The sequence below is a fragment of the Bidens hawaiensis genome, unplaced genomic scaffold, assembly GCF_021521415.1.
Source record: "Bidens hawaiensis isolate Kalapana, Puna unplaced genomic scaffold, B.hawaiensis_p1.1 tig00003540_1, whole genome shotgun sequence".
Lineage (NCBI taxonomy): Eukaryota > Viridiplantae > Streptophyta > Magnoliopsida > Asterales > Asteraceae > Bidens > Bidens hawaiensis.
The window spans coordinates 2,924,988-2,937,786 of NW_027491200.1; positions in this window are offsets into that span (position 1 = coordinate 2,924,988).

The following is a 12,799-nucleotide window of genomic DNA, read 5'->3' on the forward strand; positions in this document are numbered from 1 at the left end:
ACATTATGAAGGCACAAAGCCAAAACCTATGCGCATGGCGCATACAAAACATGCTCAGGCATCATATGCCCAGGCACACATATGCTCGCGCATCACGTATGCGCGCGGCGCATCAGCGCGCGGCGCATATCACATGCCCGTGCATATCACATCTGCCCTGGCACACATATGCTCGCGCATCACATATGCGCGCAGCGCATCAGCGCGCGGCGCATATCACATGCTCGTGCATATCACATCTGCGCATGAAATATCTGCGCGTGAGAATAAAGAGAAGACCTCGCGCATCCTCAGGGTGGGCGCATATCATACGTGCACATAATCAACCTCGTCCTTATCCAAATCAGGATTAGGGCAACCTTGAGTGTGCACATCAGACAACCTTCCAGAAGGCATCTTTTTAAGGAGTAAGAATATGCTGATGTTGACAGCTGCCAAATGAAAGGTCGACAACTCAGCATGACACATGTGTTACCACGTGATTACAACCAACGAGAAAGCGCCAGGTGTCCCAGAGGACACGTGGCGCAGTGCGATTGGAGGAGGCCAACGAGGTTGAGCCCAATCAGTGGAAACCCTAGCATTATAAATACAGCATCAACTCCACTTTGATGACAGATTCATACTCAATCATTGACAGTTACAGGCAGTGATATTCATATTCAATCATATTGAATTACATTCACTCACAGTCAGTTACATACAAACACAGTCTCATAATCAGAATACTCTTGAGATTCCCTTACACACATTATCATCTTCTCCACAATATACTGATTCTCACGCCGGAGGGTTACCCCAAAGAGGACCCCTCTGTCCCTTTCTGAGGGGTAAGTAACGGCGCTGTTCATTTTGTAGGTGGAAGAACACGGATCCAGAAGAACCATCGGTGAAATAGCATAATCACACCCGAGGAAAGTAGATCTGCTACCAGCGAGTAGATCCACGTTTCTTCATTGGCGCCATCCACTGTTACAAACGGCAATCAGATCTCATCAGATCTATAAAAAAATCAATCACCATGGTTTCTGGCGTTCGTAACGTTGATCAAGCTCTGGAGGATATTGAACGTGAGGGTGTTAACGACGGACAGCAGGTTCTGAGGGTTCCGCGTGATTCTACGCGTACCACCAGCAACCGTCCCTTTGTCACAACCCCTCACGGCCAGACTGAAACTCCTCCAGACGATCTCACGTTACAAAATATGGCCGGCGCGAAACTGAAAGGACCAATGGGTCCAGAAGAAGAAACAAATGATCCAAATGAATGGCTCATAAACGAGCAGCGGCGTCTAATGGAAAAGTACAATGAAATGGTCAAGCAGAAGAAGCTAGCCGACCAAACACAAAGGCAAGCTTTTGATAAGCAGACTACAAAAAGGCCGCGCGCGCCGGAAGAAGGACATTCTGTTCACACTGCACACACTGAGTTCAGTGATGAAGAAGTGCATAGCATGAGGAAGACACGGGATACTCATGCAGGAGGCTCACAGCTCCGCGCGCCTGTGAACATGGCGCCTGGAGCCAGAGCAGATCTGGATCTGCACATGCCGTACAGCCCACCGGTCAGAGGGCAAGTGGACGTAACCACGCCCTACAGACCAGCCATCCTGGTAAAACACTCAAAGTTTACTGCGCGCATCGCGCAGGCTCCCATCCAGCACAAGACCAAGATGCCAAGTGGTCTGGGCAAATATGATGGCACAACAGATCCAGATGACTTTTTGCAAGGTTTCTATAACACGGGAAACCTAGAGAGCTGGACGATGCCAACATGGTGTCATATGTTTGCTCGCTGCCTCACGGGCGCAGCGCGGGTATGGTTCGAGAGCTTGCCGACAGGGCAAATTGATGGGTTCGAGGAACTATTAGAAAAGTTCCAAGCCCACTTCGTACAGCAGCGCAGGCACACGCGCGATCCTGATGACATCATGCACTGCATACGCAGGAATGATGAAACGATTGAAGATTACATCACTCGTTTCAATCAGGAATCCCTGGCAATCGGGGGTATAACTGAGCAGCTCCTGCGCGTCGCCTTTATACAAGGCGCGCGCAGTGATCAACTCCGCAGGGCTCTCGTAAGCAAAGATGGTATGCCCACCACGTGGGCCAAGTTAATGGAGGCATCGCGAGTTTTCGCGAGAAATGAGAAACAGATTGCCCAAGATAGGGCAAGAGAAAGAGCGCATCAGGCTGAATCACCGCGCAGCAAAGAGAAGAGGGCCAAACAGAACTCTGTATGGTCCAGGTTGCAGCCAACAAGTTTTTCTTCCGCAGAAAAGCAAGCGCAACCAAGCTCACCCCAGCCCCAAAAAGAAGTTCGTAATCGCGGGGAGGGTGACAAGAGGGAGGGCGGCAGAGATCCTAGCAGACCTCTGCCAAGAATATGGACACCCCTCACTAAAACACCTTCACAGGTGTTAAGTACTGAGAATGTCCAATTCAAGCCCCCCAAGCAGCTACACTACAAGGGACCGCAAAACAGTGGCAAATATTGTGAATTTCACAGGTCCCCGGGCCACAACACCGACGCATGCCATCATTTAAAGGATGCGATCGAGAAGGATGTAAAATCAGGCAGGCTGGCTCACTTGGTGAAAAACCAAAGAATAGAAGACGAGCAACCGGAAGGAGCCTCTGCCACTAAGAAATACAAAAGAATCTGTGTGGCTGAGGGGGGACGACAAGGGCAGACGTCAAAAAAGAGAAGCGCGCAAATCAACGGGGATTGGCGCGAGCAGCAAGTCATCTTCCCAAGAATCAGGGGAGGCCCTTCGATAAGCAGTCCTCTCGTCATTACCACACACATTGCTCATTACGAAGTGTCAAAAGTCCTGGTGGACACTGGAAGCGAATCTGACATTATGTATGAGCAATGTTTCAGAAAGTTAGACCCGGCAGACCAAGCGCGGCTCGAAATTGTGAACGCACCAATCTGTGGTGTTTCAAATGAAATCATCCATCCCCTAGGCCAGATTCAGTTTGAACTAACTATGGGGGATGATGAGCATAAGCGAGCAGAAGTTGTTAACTTCTTGGTCTTGCCCACCACGTCATGCCACAATATGATCCTGGGTAGGGGAACGATTGCCCAATTTAATGCTGTACCGTCGCCAGCGCACGGCGCATTGGGGTTCCCTACACCAACAGGTGTAACATTTGTTTACCGCGATCATTTGTGCGCAGTGACAAGCACGCCGCGGGAAGGGAGAATGAAACTTCCAATGGCGGACAATGCGCCAGAGAAGTGGATTTTAAACCCAAAATTCCCAGAGCAAACGGTCACAATTGGCGCTACCATTTCAGACGAAACGAGATTGAGAATGAAAAGGTTGCTCACAAAATACACGTCGGTTTTCGCGTGGCAACACTCCGATATGACGGGGGTCCCGCGAGACTTGGCGCAACATTCTCTTAACACGTTCAAGTCGGTAGAGCCAATTGCTCAGAAAAAGAGAATCATGGGGGATGAAAAGGCGAAGGCCATGAATGAGCAAGTGGAGGACCTGTTGCGCGCAAACATCATCCGCCCGATCCGATACCAGACGTGGGTAGCCAATCCTGTGATGGTAAAGAAAAGCAACGGGTCATGGAGGATGTGTATTGACTTCAAGGACCTCAACAAAGCATGTCCGAAAGACTGTTACCCCCTCCCAAACATCGACGCAAAGGTGGACTCCGTGGCGCCATTCAAGCTCAAATGTTTCCTGGATGCCTACAAAGGCTATCACCAGATTCAAATGGCACCACAGGACGAAGACAAGACTGCCTTCAGAACCGACAAGGGTGTTTTTTGTTACACAAAAATGCCCTTTGGTTTAAAGAATGCAGGCGCAACCTATCAGAGACTTATGGATTCGGTTTTCAGTGAACAAATCGGAAGAAATCTAGAAGTCTACGTTGATGATTTGGTGATCAAGAGCAGGGAGGAGAGACAAATGCTCAAAGACATCGAGGAAACTCTTCAGCGCCTAACGGAAGTTAACATGAAGCTCAACCCGAGCAAATGTACTTTTGGCGCGGAAGAGGGGAAATTTCTTGGTGTAATGGTCACTAAGGATGGTTTCAAGGTGAACCCTGAAAAGGTGGAAGCCATCCTTGACATGCCTTCACCATCCACCATGAAAGAGGTTCAGAAGCTGAATGGTAGACTGGTGTCAATCAACAGGTTCCTAGCGAACCACGCCAGCAAATCTACTCCATTCGTTAACACTTTGAGGAACTGCTTGAAGAAGAGCCAATTCAAGTGGACGCCTGAGGCTGAGCAAGCTTTCACTGAGATAAAAGAATGTCTCATAAAGCTGCCCGCGCTCACAGCTCCACTTCCTGGCGAAACCCTTACATTGTACTTGTCAGCTGGAGATCGCGTCATCGGCGCAGTATTATTGGTGGATCGCAAGGGGATCCAAACGCCAATATACTATGTGAGTCGGGTGCTCACAGACCCTGAGACGCGCTATTCCATCATGGAAAAGTTAGTTTTGTCATTAACACACGCGTCGCGCAAGCTCCATAGATACTTCAATGGTCATCCTATTGAAGTTCTGACTGGTTACAACATCCAGCAAGTCTTGCGACGTCCTGCGCTATCCGGAAGGCTGACAAAGTGGGCGCTGGAATTAGGTGAACACACGATCACCTATAAGCCCCGTCCAGCAATAAAGGGTCAAGTTTTAGCGGATTTCATCACGGAAATCCCAGAGGGAAAGATTGAAGAAGCTCAGCGCGAGGTAGACCCTCCGCGAGCAAATGATGAAGAAGATGTTTGGAGGCTATTCACTGATGGAGCCTCCAACAGCGAAGGGTCCGGCGCAGGCCTCAAACTGGTGGACCCTGACAATCATGAATATACTTATGCTATTAGGTTGGACTTCAAGAGTACCAACAATGAGGCAGAGTATGAAGCCCTGCTGGCTGGTCTGCGCATTGCGCGCAAGTTTGGAGTTAAAAGGCTAGAGGCCCATGTTGATTCTTACTTGGTAGCTGCTCAGGTCAATGGCCTATATGACGCCAAGGAGAACACAATGCCTCTATATCTAGAGCAGGCAAAAAAGCTCGTTGAGCAGTTTGACTTCTTCAGAATCATACACATCTCGCGCAGCGAAAACAAGTCCGCTGACGCGTTGAGTAAAATGGCATCAACTAATTTTGATCACTTTGGCAAAGATGTCAGGGTGGAAGTAATGAGCAACCCGTCAGTGCAAACGCAATCGGTCCTTGTAATTCATACAACCCCTTCATCTTGGATAACTCCAATAATGGAATTCATGAAGGAGGGGAAGTTACCGGACGATCGCGCGCAGGCGAGGAAGATAAGACACAAGGCGCAGAACTATGAACTACTTGAGGGTACGTTATATCGACGCTCTTATCTTGGACCGCTCATGAAATGCCTGGATGCTGAAGACGCAAGCTATGTGACTAGGGAGATTCACGAAGGAATCTGCGGAATACACGCTGGCCCGCGCATGGTGGTTACCAAGGCAATGAGCGCAGGCTACTATTGGCCAGGCATGTACTTGGATGCGCTAAAAGAAATCCAAAAATGCAAGGCATGTCAGAGCCACGCGCCAAACACCATGCGGCCAAAGAACAACTTGGTTCCAGTGACCTCCGCATGGCCTTTCCATAAATGGGCCATTGATATTGTGGGGCCCCTGCCGCAAGCGCAAGGGCGAGTGAAATTTTTGGTAGTGGCAGTAGACTATTTCACAAAATGGGTTGAAGCCAAGCCACTAGCAAAAATCACAGCTGAGGCGATGAAGCAATTTATCTGGAGCCACATCATTTGCCGTTTTGGCCTTCCTATGGAAATTGTGAGCGACAATGGCAAACAATTCACTGACAGGAAGATATCCAGCTGGCTCAAAGAATTGCACATCAACCAAATCTTCACTTCGGTCTACCACCCTCAGGGGAATGGCCAAGTGGAGCGCGCGAATCAAAGTTTGTTAAATGGGCTGAAGAAAAGGTTGGAGGGAGAATCCCATTCTTGGGTCGAAGAGTTACCTAATGTCCTGTGGGCGCACAGGACATTAAGCAAAACTAGCAATGGCGAATCTCCATTCAGCCTAACCTATGGGACAGAGGCTATGATCCTAGCAGAAATTGGATGCCCATCCCATAGGGTACTCATGATGAGCAAGACTGATAAAGAGCGCGAAAGAAGATTGGACCTCAACTTGCTTGAAGGGCGCAGAGAAGCGGCTATCATCAATGAAGCCAAATACAAGAAAAAGCTGGAAAAATATTATAATCAGCGCGTTAAAGAATGCCACTTCAAGAAAAATGATTTTGTCCTTCGAAACAATGAAGCTAGCCGCGCGATAACCCCAGGAAAAATGTCCCCCAATTGGGAGGGACCTTATCAAATTTCAGAAGATTTGGGGAAAGGTGCGTACACTTTAAAAGATTTGAATGGAAAAAAGATACCGCGCGCGTGGAACGCGGCACAACTTAGAAAATGCTTCATGTAAAAGTTCAAATATGTAATCAAGGCTTTTAAGCCATCATGAATGATGATTCGCGCTATCTTTTAATATTTGTTCTATTAACTTTGCATACATGTTTCACACTTCCTTTATTAATTTGGAGCAATATGACAACACTATATTGACTTCAAAATAAAATAAAACGAAGTAAAACATACATGCGCGAGCCTTAGCTCAAACACGTTAACGAGTCTTAACTCTAAAACGTCAGGGCCTTAGCCCAAACCTACGAGCCTTAGCTCAAATACGTTAATGAGTCTTAACTCTAAAAACGTCAGGGCCTTAACCCAAAACAAAGAGCCTTAGCTCAAAACACTCACAAACATCCATCTTACATCCCGCGCAGCCTGATCATAAAAATCCTTAAACACAACTAAGGCAAATTACATGCCAAATCATAGTTGTTAAGGTCTCAGGTCGAGGTCGCGCGCGGAATCATAGTGGATATCTGAGTAACACACGCTGACATGTAATGGCTAAAACTCATACTTCCATATAAAAATGCGCGACAACGACGCGCAAAAAAAAAAAAAAAAAAAAAAAAAAGGAATAATGAAAAGCTAGCGCGCATGTCAGCATAAACAAGATACTGCGAAACCACAAACAAAATAGAACAGAGGTTAAGTGAATAATTTCTTTACAACCTTGTTCTTATTTTAACGTGCAAGCATATCTTATATCTATACAAGCAAACATGAAGAGATGAATGGAAATGCGCAAGATGTGAAAAAGAGAAAACAAGTTTCATTCCGTTGCATTGAAATTTACAAGTATGATGAGTTACAAATTACAAGTATAAAAAAAAAAAAAATTGTTATAAAATTTGATGAAGGGCTTCTCAAGTCTCCACGTCGACGTCAGCCACTTCATCACCCTCATCATCTCCCGCAGCATCTGGCGCGGCCTGCTCCTCATCTCCGAACTGACCATAGTCAAGTTCTTCCTCCTCATTGGAGTCTTCTATCACGACGGTGTCAGGAGCAGGTTCTTTCGCAGCGCCAGAGCCGCTGGCAGGGGCAACATCCCCCGCGCCACCATCATCGCTACCAGCCCTCTCGCATTCATCGAGCAACTTCTTTAGCGCGCCGAGGTCGGGCTGGTCAGCAAGCGCAGCTATCTGCAAATCATTAGAAAAGTATTGAGTACAAAACACTTGGAAAAATTAGTCAAGTAAAACTCATTAAGGTCAAGGTACCTGCATAAGGATGGGGATGGGAGTATTCATATACTTTTCCCCCACCGCGGCCATGTCCGCGCAGGCCGCGTCGCTCTTGTAAGGGTACTCGGATGGGTTCTTCTTCAATATGCCATATTCATACCCATCCTTAAACCCTTCAGCTCGGCCCACCAAGCGCGCGGCGGCATTGCAGTCCATCACAAGGGCCTGAAACTCGGCGGAATATTTCATCGCCAAAGCGCAACGAGTCATGCCCTGTGACACCAGCCATTGGCGATCCTGCGCGAGGCCAGCAACAGACGTCTCGAGGGCAGGAACCTGGGAGTTTAATAACTCGACAGTTTCCTTGGTCTTTTTTAGCTCCTCCTTATCAGACGCTGCTGCCGCCAAAATTTTTTCTTTCTCCGCCTGCGCAGCACCAAGTGCTTCCTGGCTGGACGCCGCCGTCGCCAAGGCCTCATCTCTATCGGCCTGCGCGGCCGCCAACTCCCTCTTCAGGCGCGCAACCTCGCTCTCCAGTGATGATTTCTCAGTGATACTCTGGACGATAGCTTGGTCACGCGCCTCAGCCTGCTGTTCCAAGACACGCACTCTACGCGCGTACTTGGCAACTTCGGCCTCCGCCACCTGCTGCTTCTCCCGCGCAGCTTGGAGCTCATGCCCGCGCTTAATATAGGCGGTGTTGGCACTTGCTCGGTTTTCGCTGAGCTCCGCCTGGAGTTTCTCAGCTCGTGCGCGAGCATTAGAAAGGTTCCAGGCAGCCACCTTAGCCTCTTGCTGGGCTGCCACAAGAGCATCGCGTACTTTAATATAATCGCGATGAAGCTCTTGGGAGGCAGCAAAGAAAGCTGACCCAGCGAAAATGTGATCGTTGAGCAAGTCAGCGCGGGTGCGCTCCTCCTGATACCTCCTTTCAGTAGGAGGCACGGCATGATCCCAGAAGTCCTCGCATACGCCCATGGATTGGAAGGAACTGTCTTCATTAATATTCCATCTCGGGCGATAAACGTGGTCACCTTCCTACAAAACACAAGAAATGTTCTAAGTCATAAACATACTTATATGGAGGTACGCGCAGCGGAGCAACAAATTAAAACATACCTGTGGGGATGAAGCAGAAAAGTCAGCGCCAGCCCCACCAGAAGTATGCGCTGCGAAGACTTGTGGCATCGCAGGGCTGGCGCGGTCTCCCAAGGAGTCCTCAGCTTGAGCCCCCTCATCCTTCTCATCTTCTTGAATAGGCCTCTTCTCCTGCGACCTGGGGGGCTCCAAACCAGCCTCGCGGATAGGGCTGCGCGTAGGAGGAGGCGAGGGAGGTCTCGACGCCGCCAGTTCGGCGCGCAATACGGCTTCCTGCTCCTTTGTAACCCCAATAAGGGGAGAATCAGCACTAGCAGGAGTAGGACCAGAACCAGCGGCGCCGCCAACGGCGCCAGGAGTGTCACCGGCAACTTGTACGCCAGCTACAACTCCTATGAACAAATCAACAAGGAAAAATGGTTTATGACTGAATCCAAAAGAAAAATTCATAAGACAAATGTGCAAAACATACCTTGGCGCAATTCTGTTCGCGCGGCGAACATCGCCATAAAGTTCATTCTACCCTTTTCAGAGGGTAGAACAGGGGACTCCGAAGCAGCCCCCGGCGCAGCCTCAGCACCTTGTGGCGCCTGCGGCTGATCTGCTACCGTCGCCGGTTCTGCAAACATTCAAAGGAGCAAAGGTTTAATAACAATTCAACCAGATGAAGACAAGCAAAGTATACCTGTTGCAGGCGCGGCACTGCTTCTCTCTTCAGCCGCGCGAACGGAGGAGGTGACGCCACCATACCTCAAGTGGACAGGAGGTCTGCCCACTCTCACAGGCAGGGAAGCTAAAGAAACCTTGGTAGTAAACACCTGGGTTTCCTTAGGTCCCATAGTTTGAGCATGGGGATGAGCGACAGGGGTGTCATCTTTCTTTTGTTTCTTACTGGCCCCTGCGCCAGATTTCCCCTTAGCTTTGCGCTTTAGTAGGGGCGCCTCCTCTTCCTCCTCCTCCTCTTCCGCGAGCTCTAGCTCGTAGTTTTCAAGCGCATCTGCAAAAACAAGCAACAGAACTGTTAATAAACTTGGGTATTCTAAAGAAATGAGCATAAGTGCGAAGGTTTACCAGGCGCGTCACTGTCAAAGTCAAAATCCAGATCCACTGGGATGAACATGTCATCGAAGCGATCTGGGAAACCAACCTCCCCAGCGCCAAGCGCGACGGAGCCACCTTCCACTTGATCATCATAAGCGGCAAGGATATAATCCTTGGTGACTGCGCAAAAACAAGTCAAGTGATATCAGCAAAAGAATTATGTTAGCGCAGAAAAAATAAATAAAGCAATGAAATAAACTTACACAACCCGTCGACTTGGATAACGGGCTCAAGCGCGCTGTCGGCCCATAGCTTACTCATGCCGACCCCCACCAGCGCCTCCTCGCAAATTTTCTTCGCGGGGGATGGTTCGGCGGTCAGTTTCTTAACCCAGGCGCCAGTTGGGTTCTTGAGGACACCCACATCCGCAGGCGCAGAAGAGATAGAGCACATGGTCATACGGATGGGTATCACACCAGCCCTAATGTAGAAGAACCTCTCAGACCAGTCATGAAGGCTCTTGAATGAAACAGTGGAGCACTTCACCTTCTGACTGCGAGGAATAAAAGAGATCCAATTGTCTTGGATCTTGGGCTTGTAAAAATACTGAAAGCGCCGAGGAGTCGGCTCCTCGCGCTGGGATTTGCACATGAACTCAAAGTGAGTCACGCGCACGAGTCCAAACGGATGGACTTGGGATATATGAATCCCATAGAACTTCAGCAGTGCACCCACAAACCTTGTTATCGGGAGACGAAGGTTGCAGTGGGTGAAAAAGTGGCTATATAGGGATATATAGCCGGCAGGCGGGTCCGCCGCCGTTTGCCCGGACCTAGGCAACATGCAGCCAAACAGGGTGGGAAAGCCCTGAGAGGCGATGAGGCTGTCGAGATCGGCCTGCTTCAATTTGCAGAGGATTTCATTCCACCTTTTGGTGGCCTTGGTCCTCCCTACTTCCTCCGATGTGGTCTCAACAACCCTCTTCCCTTTCCCCTTTTGCTTTAGTGTCGACATCACCACAGATTTCACACGGCGTCTTCGAGAAGCAATAGAGGTGATTGAGGGGCTAGACGAGTCTGAACTATCAGACATACAACTGCAGCAGCAAATAATAGAAGTTTCCAAACGATGAAAATACTCAATTCAGAATATGAAAGGCAGAAACTCGAAAATTAGCAACAATGAAGATGAAGATAAAAATTTTTCTAAGGGCCTGCTTTTATAGGCCCAGGAGAGAGAAAAGTGGTAACTGCTGGGATTTCACGCGCCCCCACTCGCAGGTGTAAGCCAACGAGGGCGCGGCACGTGTCCCTAACACTGTTGAGGGGACATAAAAACGTAACGGACCTGCCACGGAGCAGAGACGCGCCCCCACTCGCAGGTGCAAACCAATGAGAGCGCGACACGTGTTCAAGACAGCTGTGTGAGGGGACATGAAAGGCAACTGTAGCACCTCGAGCACACGAAACGTCTGACACGATTACGGCGCACGTCACCACCAACTAACCACGTGTTTGGACCCTTCGTTTCAACCAAATGGATAGAACTTCGCGCAACGATGGAAACAACCAAGAAAACGACAAAACCCCTTTTAAAAGACCAAATCAGTAAGTCTAATATCCATCTTACCGCGCTCGCGCGAGATAAGACACACATTAGACTGGGGGGCTTGAAGAGGTATGTACCCGCCTCAACACCGAGCAAGGCGGGTCAACCCACAAGATAAAGACATTATGAAGGCACAAAGCCAAAACCTATGCGCATGGCGCATACAAAACATGCTCAGGCATCATATGCCCAGGCACACATATGCTCGCGCATCACGTATGCGCGCGGCGCATCAGCGCGCGGCGCATATCACATGCCCGTGCATATCACATCTGCCCAGGCACACATATGCTCGCGCATCACATATGCGCGCAGCGCATCAGCGCGCGGCGCATATCACATGCTCGTGCATATCACATCTGCGCATGAAATATCTGCGCGTGAGAATAAAGAGAAGACCTCGCGCATCCTCAGGGTGGGCGCATATCATACGTGCACATAATCAACCTCGTCCTTATCCAAATCAGGATTAGGGCAACCTTGAGTGTGCACATCAGACAACCTTCCAGAAGGCATCTTTTTAAGGAGTAAGAATATGCTGATGTTGACAGCTGCCAAATGAAAGGTCGACAACTCAGCATGACACATGTGTTACCACGTGATTACAACCAACGAGAAAGCGCCAGGTGTCCCAGAGGACACGTGGCGCAGTGCGATTGGAGGAGGCCAACGAGGTTGAGCCCAATCAGTGGAAACCCTAGCATTATAAATACAGCATCAACTCCACTTTGATGACAGATTCATACTCAATCATTGACAGTTACAGGCAGTGATATTCATATTCAATCATATTGAATTACATTCACTCACAGTCAGTTACATACAAACACAGTCTCATAATCAGAATACTCTTGAGATTCCCTTACACACATTATCATCTTCTCCACAATATACTGATTCTCACGCCGGAGGGTTACCCCAAAGAGGACCCCTCTGTCCCTTTCTGAGGGGTAAGTAACGGCGCTGTTCATTTTGTAGGTGGAAGAACACGGATCCAGAAGAACCATCGGTGAAATAGCATAATCACACCCGAGGAAAGTAGATCTGCTACCAGCGAGTATATCCACGTTTCTTCAAAAATAGAGTTCAAATTACTTTATGAAAAGAAGATTTATAAAAATCATGATTTTTATAGAAATATATTCGAGTAATGTGTTATTCTTAATACAACTCATTTACCTACTACTTGAATATTCATGGACATGCATGCTTGATGATATTTGACTTTGAGAAATTATGTTCAGACTTGAGGATCAAACTAATGAACTATTGTGGTCAATCCTTTAATGACAACCCAACTTTGTCTCGGTAGTCTTTCAGTGACATGCTTCGGTTATCTTCCGCATTACTTAGAAAAATGGAGCCACCGATGTACTTTGTTAACTTCAATAAAGCAGAAG